The following is a 13,126-nucleotide window of genomic DNA, read 5'->3' as shown; positions in this document are numbered from 1 at the left end:
CTGCGAGGCATTAATCATATAACAAGGAGAAATCAGCCATGAGACCACTTTAAATTTCATGAGCCATGTGAATCCAATTTCACCTGCCTTTCCAGTTCAAACAACAGAACTACATGGATATGTGGATTTAAATGAGTCCTGCCTTTATGTAAGAGCAGCTTCAGCTGGAGTGGAGGGATGATGCAAATGAAAGCTTTTCGTAACACTTTACCAACACCTCACTTCACTTGAACAGGGAGCAAACTGGTATTTGCAATCAAACTTAAATCTGGCTCCAGTAATTAAAGGGATCTTCTAAATCTCTCCTGAGTGGCAAGAGACTCTATTTACTGGTTAATTAAAGGCTGTTTCCTAAGTCCTTTCAGAAAAGACTTAAAAAAAAAAAAAAGAAGTGAGAATGAAAAGCTGAAATTATTGGTTAGGCTATAACCAAAAGCAAAGATTTACATTTACCATTAGCTCATGTGTGCCTGAGTTTTGAAATGTCTTGTTTTCTTTGATACACTGAGGATGAGAAGGAAGGTGCTTGTATCCTAATAGCTTCATGGGCACAACTGAACTTACCAGAACCCCATACCCCAGCTGGGGTGGATGATAGGCTACGGTGCCAGCACACCTGGGCTGGCTGCATGGCAGGTCACTTGGCTATCAACACCGCAGGGGACCCTGACCATCCTCCAGGTGTCTAGAGATATATTGTACAAGAGAGGTGGAAGAACAGTGAGGGACAGATTAGCACAGGTGCAATATTAGTACAACTTTATGACAGTCAGACCTATCAAGGAAAAAGTAACATATGTGATATCTTTAGATGTCAACATTATTTCACTTTGAACATACTTTCCTGTTTCATTCTAGCCCTTGAGCTCATTAATTTTCAGAGTAAGGGTGGTTCGTCAGTCTGGATGCTGTTTAAGACTCTGGAAGATCAGGATTTGTTTCTGTCCCACACCACAAACTTCTTTGGTAACCCCTTGCTATCACAGGTAAGACAGTACAAATTACAGCTTACATGGATATACTCCTGTGACTCCTTGTACTCAAGTGATTGCTCGGTAAAATTACCTCACGTACAAAGGGATAAGACTGTCCCTTTTTGCCAATGCACAGCAGGGAGTCTCCCTCCTCATGGGCCTGTTATAAGAACAAATACACTAGAAAACATCTCATTTCTGGGATCCATTTTAGTGGATGCAAAACAGGTGTGTCAGCCCGAGGAGCATGCTTGGGCTGTCCTTAGATCCTAACACTAAACAGAAAAATCACTTTCCAAAGCCAAGATCTTAAAACATTTTGCTAATGCATCTAATCAGTTGAAGGTAAGCCCTTTAATTTGATAGCACTTTTCTACCTCACAGCCACAATTAGAAAGATTTGTTCAATTCCAATGTCTGTTCTGTCCCATGCACCATCTTTGTCGGCATAAGACTGAGTGAATTCAAGCAATATGCTGAGCACATGTGGATGTTGCAGAGGACAGCTGAGTATGAGGGCAAGGGGTGCTTTGTAGGTATACACCTGTATAGGTGTAGACATGGTATATATGTATACATGCACATATATATATACACACACACACACACACGGTATATATGTGTACATATGCATGTATATATGTATACATGCATATATATACACAGGCTGCAATGTTTTGGTTTAGAGAACTTGAGTAAATGTAGGCATAAAAGCAATTTGATGGTTCTTTGATTCAAAGGTATTTAATTTCACAGTTTTCTAAAAACCCTGTTCTTACTTATTCCCCCATGCACCCCCGTTCTCCCTTCCCATAAAGATCCCATCTCCTGCCCAGGCAGTCCTACCCTTCCTGTGAAGGTGCTGCAGAAGCAATGCAGACTCCAGTCCAGCACCTGCAACACTTGGTGAGCTGGCAAAACACCGTGCACTGCAGGAGTCACACACCACAACACAGCCTTATGGAGACAGCCTTTGGCTACTGTAATATCTTAGCAGATAGGCATGAAACCAGGATAAAATCTGATACAAAAACATCTTAGCCACTTGCATTGTGTATCTGAATCAGCTGCCTTTTTTTTCATTTGCTTAAATTTTGCTAGGCACTTCGGAATAGAGGCTGCATAAAAGATCTCCAGGGAGAAAAGCAGCTGTGCAGCGGTGGTCCCTACGCTGATTGCATTCATAGTCCTGGATTTTGCCCACAGCTACACTCCTGGTCTTCAGAGAGCCCTCTGCCTTGTTCCTGGCTCTTGCAGTTCATCGTCATTTGCTTTTCCAGCAGGTGTAGTCTCCTATCTCCACTGGCTTGAACATCAACTTGTCCTCTGTATAGTTGTGGCTGTTAGGAAGTTTCTTTCTCTACCAGCCAGGTTAGCTTTTGGAAAGCTCTACCTCAGCCTCCTCAGCCCTCCCCACATACCTCCTTTCAGTCATTCTGTTTATTTAATCCTCCCTTTGGACTTCTTTCTCATCCATACCAGGGAAGTGTGACAGACAAGTAAATCTTCAGCTGTCGTCACTTCTCCCTGGCGAGAAACTGACAACCTGGCCTTTTCCCACGGCTGAGCAAACTAGAACCCATGGGCTACATGTTTGCCAGTAAATTAAACCACTAATCTGTTGTGCTTAACTGTTACAACAGGTCTAGGCATACTTTCTGCCAGGGCAAATTCACATTCTCCTGAATATTGCTGACTTACATACATTATTGATTGATTAGCGGGTTTGGTTCTTGTAATAGGATGTTTTATCTTTTCATTGTGTACTTTCCAACAGGAATGATCTGTCTTAATTCACTGACCAAAAACTGATACAACCTGCAAAAGGCAAACCCTACTGTGCTTAAATTCAGCGAAGTGCAATGCCATGTAGCTTGCTCTGTTTGTGTAAGTCACTCTAACGCCCAGTGTCAATCAAAAGGTGAAAGCTGCTGACAAAGGCCACCTTTCCTAAATGTTTCCTCATCCCACCACTTCCTCAGCCCTTTCTTTCTCCCTTAGGAAACAAGTGGCCTTTTTGCTTTGCTCCCAAATTCTTCCAAAAACTATGTTTCCCAGCAGTGCCTAACAAAGTCCCACCTTCCCTTCAGAGTACATCACAGCTCCTCATCTCCTTCTGGTGGCCAAGACAGTCAAAAAGTTATGAAACCTCATCCTTCTGTTATTCACAGGGCAGACCATACAGAGGTCACAGAGTGTCCTCTCTGCACAACCCTGTGAGGTCCTGCAGCGGCAGCCACATACAGCCAAAAATCCTCCTTGCAGGTACAGTTAAGCAGTACGAACCACTCTTTAGCCAAGACTATCCAATACTCCATCACGAACTAGACACAAAACGCAAGCCTATTCAAAGCATGTGAGCAGTCTTCAGCATTTAGAAAAAAACAGGCATGAGGCAACAGGTAAAGAAAAAATCCCTGTTTTGGAAAAAGATGGGTATTTGTGAAGGCTAGTCCAGAAAATTGCCTCTGAAATATAAAGAGGTCCAAGGGAAAGGAAAATGCTTCTTTAGGCTCTTATTTGGTTATGTATCAATGTAATCTTTCAAGTTAGCTGTATGTCTAACTAGCTGTATATCCTTGGGAGGGTCTCTTAAGCTCACAATTTCCCAGCCACTGAATGTTCCCTGAACACTGAATGTACCTCCATCTCACTGGAAACACAGGGCCAAATACCTGAGATGTGTTATTTGTAACATTATCAACAAATAACATTAAAAGAAAATAGTATGATACCAAGAAGATAATTTGATTAAATTACAGTTATGGGTGCCCTCGGATGGGAAAGACTTCTTATCCTTTAGAGGTTATACCATAAGAAGAGGCAGTTACTTCCACCCTTTAGTCTTCATAACCAAAAATGAACAGTTTTCACTTGATTCTACTGGATGTGTGTTTAAGATTTTTAGCAATAACAGTTAGACTTTGAATCTTCTTGGCTTTGCCGTCAGGAATGAGTCCTGACCAGAGAACATGGGTTTGCGCAATTCTACATTTTCACAGTGTGCAGACACTCCTGAACATTTAAAAACGTTTGGGAGATAAATAGTAGCACAAGAGGTTTTCAAGTTTCTCAAGCTAATAAAGACAAATTTCTAAATTAATCTAAATGCCAAATTCAACTTTGACAGCAAGTTTGTGATTCTTCCATTGAAGGCAGAGAGATTCCAGTTCCTAAACACCTCCATCAGGGCTTTTGAACAAAAGGCACCCTGTTGGAAAGACTACAGAGAGATTGTGTATGATCAGAAGAAAGTGAGGTTGGATGTGCACTGAACAGATCCCTTTTTAGCTACAGCCCATATCACTATGATCTCATTTTTTTAATGCAGAGAGAAAAACATGAACAACTAAGGTGGATTTTTTGAGGAAATCACATTCAAGTTTTTGGTCAAAAATTGCTTTTTAAACCAGTGGGGGGACCAAAACAGCAAGTGGAAAGTTGTGGCTACAATTTATGGAAGAAGGAAACAAGGATAGATTTGAGTCTTGAATCTCCAAAGACTGTTCCCTAGAAAATTCTCCCTGTTCTGGAGATGTCCTTACCCACGCAGACCTGTTCGAGAGGATGCTTGTCGACAATGGCCACAGTCAAGGCAAATTCCTCATTTTTTCTTTTTTTTCCCAAGAGTACGGCTAGAAGTTTACACTGTCAAGACAAAAGACAAGCAACTACTTCTCTCCTTCTGATCTATAACACAAGTTTATTAATCTACTTTTTAATTTACCATTAAACCAGCAGTTAACTATCTGATGGCCTGTCCTGTCTTCATGGCAAACTATTTTTGTAGCCTTGGTATGATGATTTAGCTAATGAAATGGAGGCTGAGCAGCACCTTTTCTTCCAGACCTTTACAGAAATATGAAGTATTTGGCTACAAATATCTAGTTAAATAAAACCAATCTTTTGATCCTAAAAATCCCAGCAGCAGCATTGTTGCCACCCTCCAGCTTCACAACGGTGTGTGCATGTGGTTTTTGAGTGAGTCCAAAGTGGAGGTACAGAGATCTGAAATGCAACAGGACAGTTTAGGTCTGAAATCATTATTTTCTCAAGGGCTGACACCTTTCTTGATGATTTCCATTTCCTCTCTGTACAATGGGCTGGTGAATAACTGATCTCTTCTACTCTCAGTATCAAACACAATACACTATTTACTCACTTGCTCATAAATTTATTCCTCTTAATAAAGTCTCTCATACTGTCATTTTAGAACTTGCATCAGTATCTTCTCTGCCTACAATATATCAGTGCCATCACAATGCACTATTAGCAAATTTTGTACCTTGTTGGCTATAGGCCTGTGTAAATCCTGCTCTGTTTCACACACCCATTTCCTACTATTTCTTTGTGAGCACTACATTACCAGAAAGATACAGAATCAAGATCTCAGGTGCTGGCAGAAAGGGACACTGCCAGCTAATAACAAGAAATATTTTCCTTCCAAATCTTCCGTATTTTAATGTGTTTGCTAGCTAATGTCCCCCTACCCCTGAGATAATCTACGTTGTCCATTGGAAAGATATACCCCGCCTATAAAATAACACTGATTTCTAGGTCTCTGCCTTATCATAAAAAGACTGATCCTTATTTTATTACAGCACACTGTATCTCTGAAGCTTGTATACATAGTTAATATAGCCAGGGTTCATATAGTAGAAGTCTTAGTGAAACAAGACACAATACATGGAGTTTGTAATTTGAATAGATACTGCCCGTTCCACAAGAGACTCTAAATTCAGCAGTTATATTATAATACATCATTCTCATTTTAATTTAGTACCAAATCTTGGTTAGGTGGGTCATAGCCAGCCTCTACTAGCTTATGCAAACCATACACACTCATTGTGAACAACTTCAGTAAAACATACTTCCTACTATAATGACATTTCAGCTGCTGATTTAAAAAAAACAACAAACTTTCATCTATTTTTAAAACACAGCTCAATTTAAAAGACATAGTCAATGACCTGATGGGAGAGTGTGGACATGTATCTGGACTCCTCAGAGCTGTGCCCAGTGACAGCACAAGAGGCAATGGGCACAAACTGAAATACAAGAAATTCTACTTAAGCATAAGCAAAAATACTTTACTGTAAGGGTGGTAACACACTAGCACAGGTTGCCTGGAAAGGCTGTAGCATCCCCATCCTTGGAGATATTCAAACCTGACTGGATGTGGTCCTGAGCATCCTGCTGTAGCTGACCCTGCTGGAAGCTGGGGCAGAGGTTGGACTGCGCCATCTCGAGAAGTCCCTTCCAACCTCAGCCCTTCTGGCATCTGGTGACTCTGTCATGCTTGAACATGCTGGATAGAGACTTATTATCAGCTCTTCATACTAACAAAACTACTGAATTATTATATGAACCATTGTCCAGGTCCTGCATGCACACAGGTCCTGGGCTGAGATCTTCTGTCCCTTGCTGCAGGCTCAGGTGAAAATGAGGTGGGGACAGAGCTGCTGGCAGACAGGGCAGCTCTGAGACCGGTCACAGGCTGCTGTGGGACAGGTAGTACTCAACATAGGTGACTTCAAGGAAACTCTTTCCTATTCAGGAAAGAAAAGAGAAACTTCTCAGGAAGGTTAGGTATGCCACAGGTGCCTGTGTAGGGTTTCTTGCAACTGTTCTGATGCATTTTATAAGGTGATTAACCCATGTAGGATGCTGGAGTAACAAATGTCTGCCCCAGCTTGGTGGTAGCCCTAGTCTGTGCACTTGAACCTAAGATATGCTCATTGCTAAGCGCATTCACTGAGCACATCTCCCTCAGAGGTGGTGTTGGTGTTCAACAGCACCAGAGAATGGGTGGATCACTAGTTACTGTGGCCATAAGAACAGAAAGGAATACATTTACGACTTTTGCATCTAATTCTTCACAAATATTGTGAACTCTTGGACCGGGCTGTAAAGATCACTAAGCAGCTGATCTCTTCCTGTTGTTTATATGCTTGGTATTATGATTTTCCAAACCATCTTAGTTGCTTTCTGTCTATTGTGTTGCTCAAGCACCCTTGGAAGCAGGTAACCTCTGTCCAAGGAGCAATTTTTTTGATGCCCTCACAATTTTTTTGATGCCCTCAACAGAAAACCTAAACAGTCTGGCCATGCCTCAGCCCTTTATATCAGTACCCTGCAGTGCTCCATCATGAAATCGTTTCCTATTAGCATGGGTCTCAATCCTGCAACAGGTGCATGCTAACAAGGTCTCTGAATGAATCTGCTGAACTCGACAGGAGCACTCAGGCTGCCTGAAGTTAAGCACCCACAGACATGCTCACAGGGTAAATGTTGTATCTGAGATGACGAGGGAAAGCTAAGGTATTGTATGGGACAGCTTTTAATCAGACTAGCTCAACAGAAACAGGAAAAAAAGTCTTCACCTAGTTTAGAGATCCAAATGAACCCATTGTTTGCTACTCCAACTAAGTGAAAAATAATTCTTTCACATTTTTATTTAACTATTATTGTTATGGGACTTGGCTGTACAATGTCTAAAGAGCCAGCCAGCTTACCTCTGAACTTACAAAGCCCATATCACAGGTTTTAATTTTTTTTTTACCCATAAATATTTTTCCTCCTTGCAACTTTGAAATGGATTAGAGCAGAAGAAATAGCTTCTTCTTCCAAGAACTGAAGCAGCTGCAAGGAGTGAGAAAAAGTGCCTCAGCTTATTGGCAGCTGCACTTGTGGTTATCTGAAGTTGAGCCTCTGAGTAGAGTCAGGATCCAGGTCTGCATCCCATTTCTGGGGCTGGCATCTGTCCACCAGGGCCAGCAATTACAGTAAGTCCATTTCTCCACATTTTCTGTCCATGGGCCTGGGCAAGAAACAGCAAGCGGCAGCTCAACATGATCCTGAAAAAGGCAGAGGCTTGAAGTGAGCATGTCCTACACTTCCCTGAAAGCGAGACGGACCGTAGATACCCACAGGCTTTTGATCAATAAAGTCATATTTTATTATAGCATCAGATAACATAACTTTTAAATAGAAACACCCAAATGCACTGCATGAAGTAACAAAGTGAAGATGCTTGGACACAAATATCATGTTTTCTTGGAGAAAGAACATGAGACAGAATAATATGTATTTTTTCCTGCAGCCCTGCCCGCTAGTCCAACAGCTGTGAGCACTGAAGATACCCCACAAAATCTCCTCTGGTTCCCTATGAAACTCTATTCCTTCAGCATCTCAGAGGCTTTATGTTAGGACTTCTCCAACTGGAAAAAAGCTCCTGTATTTCTCAAGGTTCTGCAGTCACCACTTGGGCTATCAACACCACCATCCCTGCCTCCTGTGCTGCACATACAGAGCATCTCCCACAAGCATCTGCTTTTTATACGAGCAGATCTCCCTCCATCCCACAGTGTCCACCTCACTGCAATGCTGCAACCAGGACACAAGCAGGTGGGTTTCCTGGCCACTGCCAAGTTACACCTTGAAAAAAACTTCCACTATTGTATAGAAAACCAAGCAAACCAAATATCCATCACAAGGAGATTGGCAAAAAAAATCTGCAAAAAACATCAGGTGAGGAAAAACAGACTTACCTACTCTGTTACTAAAGGGGTGGCATTTTCATCTGGGTAGGAGGCGGGAAGAAGGGAACTGTTTCTATCAACTCAAATCAATTCTGAAAATGCAAAGTAGCTAGTAAATCCCGACATAAAATACCTTCAGTGACGGGGAGGGTGTTTGGACACCCGTGAGCTGGGTGAGGTGGTCCCTGCGAGAGCATATGCATGTGCCCAGCTGTTCCAGAACCCCATTTGCAGGATCAAAGATGAAAGGCATGTTTCAACTAAACAGAAAAGGACATACATCAGCACTGATGACTAACCCTTTTAATGCTAACACAACACATCTTACTTTATGACATGAGTATTTTCAAGGTTTTTGCAAAGTTAACCAGAAACAGCTACATATAGGCCTGTGCCAAACAGGGTTACAAACAGCTAACGGCCATAAGCCATGTGAAAAAGGGGCTAAAGCTCTGTTGTTCAGGTAGAGCAAAACAAAGACAGACCCTCTGCAGATTTATCAGGTCATGGGATGCAGCCCCTGGATCACATTCAGTGGCAATATGTAAGCAAATGCTGTACAAAGCTTTTCATCTCCATTCCTCCTAATGTCTGCAAGATTCACTGCTCCCCCTCTCTAACTGTGTGGGCTGTGGCCATGGGTCTGTGAGGAGTTTATGCAGCAGTGAGCTGAAAGAGCAAAAATGGGGGTGAAGGGAAAGTAAGGGCAAAGTTGGCATGGAAATGAAAGCTGGACCACCATCCTGTGCACCCAGGGACACCTCCACCAACCCACTGACCTCCTCTTGCCCAGCCACTTCCCAAACCTGAACCAGGCCACCCCAGCCAGCCATTTGTCCTAGGAGAAAGTCTGCATTGCCGTCCCTTTACAGTGATCCCCAGGGTTTAAAATACTCTTTCCATTGTTTGTAAGGCAGGATGTTTCTATTTGTGGAATGGGAAAGAAAGCCTACTGCCTTTAAGATAAGAAGTCCAACCTGCCTTTTGCTTAGTACCTCTCCATACTGGGAGGGATGCCGAGGAGCAGGATAATGTTTTGAGTCAGTGTAAATACTCTGCTATGAGCTTAGGAGCCTGTCTGCTTTCTAGCAGTGCTCTTTAGCTAAAGAGTAACTGTTTGCCTCAAAGAACTATTGTCCCTCACTGCTATATAAAAAGCCATCTCACTTCTGTTTGCCTTGTGGCAAATGCTCCCTAGTTCTGTCAGTCCTGGGAGACAGGACTGTAACTAGTTTAACCCCTTCTCAAGGCAATTACAATGTGAATGAGAAGACAAGTTTTCACAGTCAGTCTTGCAGAGCAGCCTGACACCCCATTGACCGGTGCAGTGCACACAGTGGCTCCAGGAGAAAGTGCCGGGAGACCCGAGGAGGATCTGCTGCGACACCTCTCGCATCCTTTGACAAAGTCCCTGTGCCCCAGCTTCCCGGCCCAATGCTGGGACTAAATGTTTTTCCTCCCTTACAAACCTGTTGTTGGGATGAAATGTGATGAAGTACCTTGAAATCTCATGGAAAGAGCTGCAGATTTGTAAAATCTTAAGTTCGTGTTTGTGACTCTGGCTTATATAAATATATAATTGCAACTAAGTAACACAGTCGACCATAAACTTTACTTCTGATTCAGAGCACAGGCTACAACCCACAAACTCCACATGGTGATTACAAAATGAACTTCAGCTAATACACAAGCTGTAATTTACTAAATGTCTCATAACATAAGAGTAGGATTAGGAGGGGTCCTCGCAGAAACTCCAGTGGCTTTACCTCCTTCACAGCTCCCCATTGTTTCAGAGATAAAGATTATGGTTTCTAGGGTAACTAGACACACACACACACACACACACACAAAAAGGACACATTGTCCAATTTGGTTTCCTGAGATTGTCAGAGCATTGGCAGGCCAGAAGCATAGCCTAAACATGAGAAAGAGATTTGTTATTTATTTAACCACTCATTTTAATTCATAGTCATGCCTTATGTACATTTTTAGTTTTAAGGGTAATTCTCATATTTAAACGTACAGTTTCTAACAAATAGTGACACTTTAAAATTCACAGACCATTATTAAAGGCACACAGAGGACAGATGGTCCTGTTGTGTATGTGCATATGTTACTGCTGAGGCAGCTTGCGCTTGGCTGCATGCCACACCCACACCTAAAGATTTGAATAAACGTAATTTTCCTAGGATATTTATGTTTCTGTATGGTTTATGTGCATACACATAGGATAGACCAGATTACCATTTCAGATGGCAGCCTTTGGCACTGCAGAGGAGGGTTAATTATGCAGGTCTTACAGAAGTGTCAGGGCCAAAAGTGGTGATAAAGCTGGGGACTAGTGATCCTTTAAAACAAGTGACTTAATTTTGTCTCATTCAATATTTGCTAGCCAGGGGTATGAGCACACATTTCTGTTCTCGTGTTGACACCTGAGCTGCCTCCCTGTGACAGAGCTCCACTCCATTTTCTTTTTTTGAAACCAGAAGACGACACCATGCTGCTGCTGCAAAGCCCACAGGGCACTGCCACCTCCTACCTTCAGGTACACCAGCCATTCTCCACCTATGTGTACACACTACTGCCCTCGTTGCACGTCCAAAGCTTCATGTCACGGCATATGAAGAACTGGCGTGTTTCCACCTCTTTGGGACCCATCTTTTCTACTTACCAAGGTTCAGGTGACTCAGAGACCATTCACTTCTCCACCTTCAATGGCATTTAGGTCACTAATGTTGGGTCAGACAACTTCCACCCAGTTATCCAGGACCTAAACATGAAGTTACTCAGATGTCCTGGCTGGGATGACGGCAATATATTAAACCACACTTGGGAATGTTCCCAGGCACTGGAAGACGATCATCAGTTCTGCTAAATTGTTTGAGCAGCCCCAGCATGTTTTTGGCCCATGCAAACTTGCACTTCTCTGGAGCGGTCCTGGGCAGGGTTCAGGAGCCAGAACGCTCCAGCAGCCACCTCAAGCAGCTCACATGCAGCCACCTTGTCTTGCCAGGATAAGCAGCTGCTCGACGAGCTCACGGCTGTTCTGTGCCAGCTGGCCTCAGTGCCAGAGACTGTTTCCAGGCATGTTCAATGTACTAGTATGGACAGAGCCTTCTAAGTCAGGGCTGATCATCCAGGTATGCTTGATGGAGCCATACTCAGTGCTGATTAGCTGATTCCTTTCTAATCATTCAAGGCATTTAGCATTCATACTTATCATAGCCTTGCAGGTGTCTATTTTACAGATTATCAGCTGTTTTAAATCTAAATGTTATTATCTATTTTAAATTCTCACCATAAGTATCAGACCTCCAGTATGAGAAGTCTTCTACATTCAGAGCTAAGCAAAGGAGTTTCAATCACGACCAAAGTCCTCCAATAGGTAATGTGACACCCTAAAGTTACACCAGTGAGTGTGTAATGAACCAGTCTGTTCATCCCCAGTGCTGCTGTAAGCATCCCAGGCCCTAGTGAAATCCAGATTAAAAAAAAAAAACAAAAACAAAACCAATGCAGATTACTGTCTAGAAAAGAGCTTGCAATGAGCACTGTAACTCATTTAACCTTATCCTGTTCTGTGGCAAGGTTGATTTCTTCCAGTATCCTTCCTATGTCAAGATTCCCTGAGGTAAGTGTCCTACTCCCTCAGCCAAGACTGATTGTAAATGCCTCAAACACAGGTTAACCCAGCAGTACCTAGGCCTGAAAGTCACTTAATACTGTGGCTCTGACTCTTTTGGGCAGATAAACACCCTGAAGAAACTTAACTTTCAGGGGGAAGCTGCAGGAATTTTAATAGAGGTAGATTAGAAGATATAAAAAAAAAAAATCAGGATTCTTGCAGAAAGCAATGCTTCCTGCTACTGCCTTGCCTTTCTCTATCTCTGCTAAACAAGCACTACAATTTAATTTCCAGGGCCAGGAACCCAGGTGCTCAGTTACACAAGTCACGCTGCACACGCTGGAAGTGATGGCAACTGAAGCTGTGCTGTGACCTGTAGACATCTCCTCTCTTTTCACTTCCTCCTTCAGAGCTGTATAGGCAAAGGGATGAGATGGTAGGTAGTGAAACAACACAAGCAAGGAAGAAAGCACTATTCCTTTGCTCTAACGCATGCACGCTCGAGGAAAAACCTCCTCTAGGCAGGACAGCATGTACTCAGCAGACCTGAGCAACTGAACCTCCACGGTGTGTGCATGAGTGCCCCTACATGATGTTATTTTAGACCTGGACAGTGGTCAGTAACACCTAAGACAGAAAATCCATAGCATTTAAAAGAAAAGAAAATAAAGCCAATGAAAAAACACACCACGCTGTACACACGTAAAAATATAAGTAAGCTTAAAAGATCAAAGAATTTGGCTATATGTGTGAATTATATAGAAAAAGTGGAATGATTTAGACACAGCCAGCATTTTTTGCCTTGAAAATAATTGGGAAGGATTTGAGATGCCTAATTCTGCTTCCAAGCCGTATCAGGTACTAGCTAAACTGTACTGCAAGCACCAACAAACTTGCATTTCCTGTTCTTAAATGTTTTGAGGCTCTCTAGTTTTAACTGCTGAACTTTGAGATAGAGATCATAGTAACAGCAGTAGAACAGAACA

The sequence above is a fragment of the Falco punctatus genome, assembly GCF_963210335.1.
Source record: "Falco punctatus genome assembly, chromosome: Z".
NCBI classification, from domain to species: domain Eukaryota; kingdom Metazoa; phylum Chordata; class Aves; order Falconiformes; family Falconidae; genus Falco; species Falco punctatus.
This window is presented reverse-complemented; position numbering follows the sequence as displayed.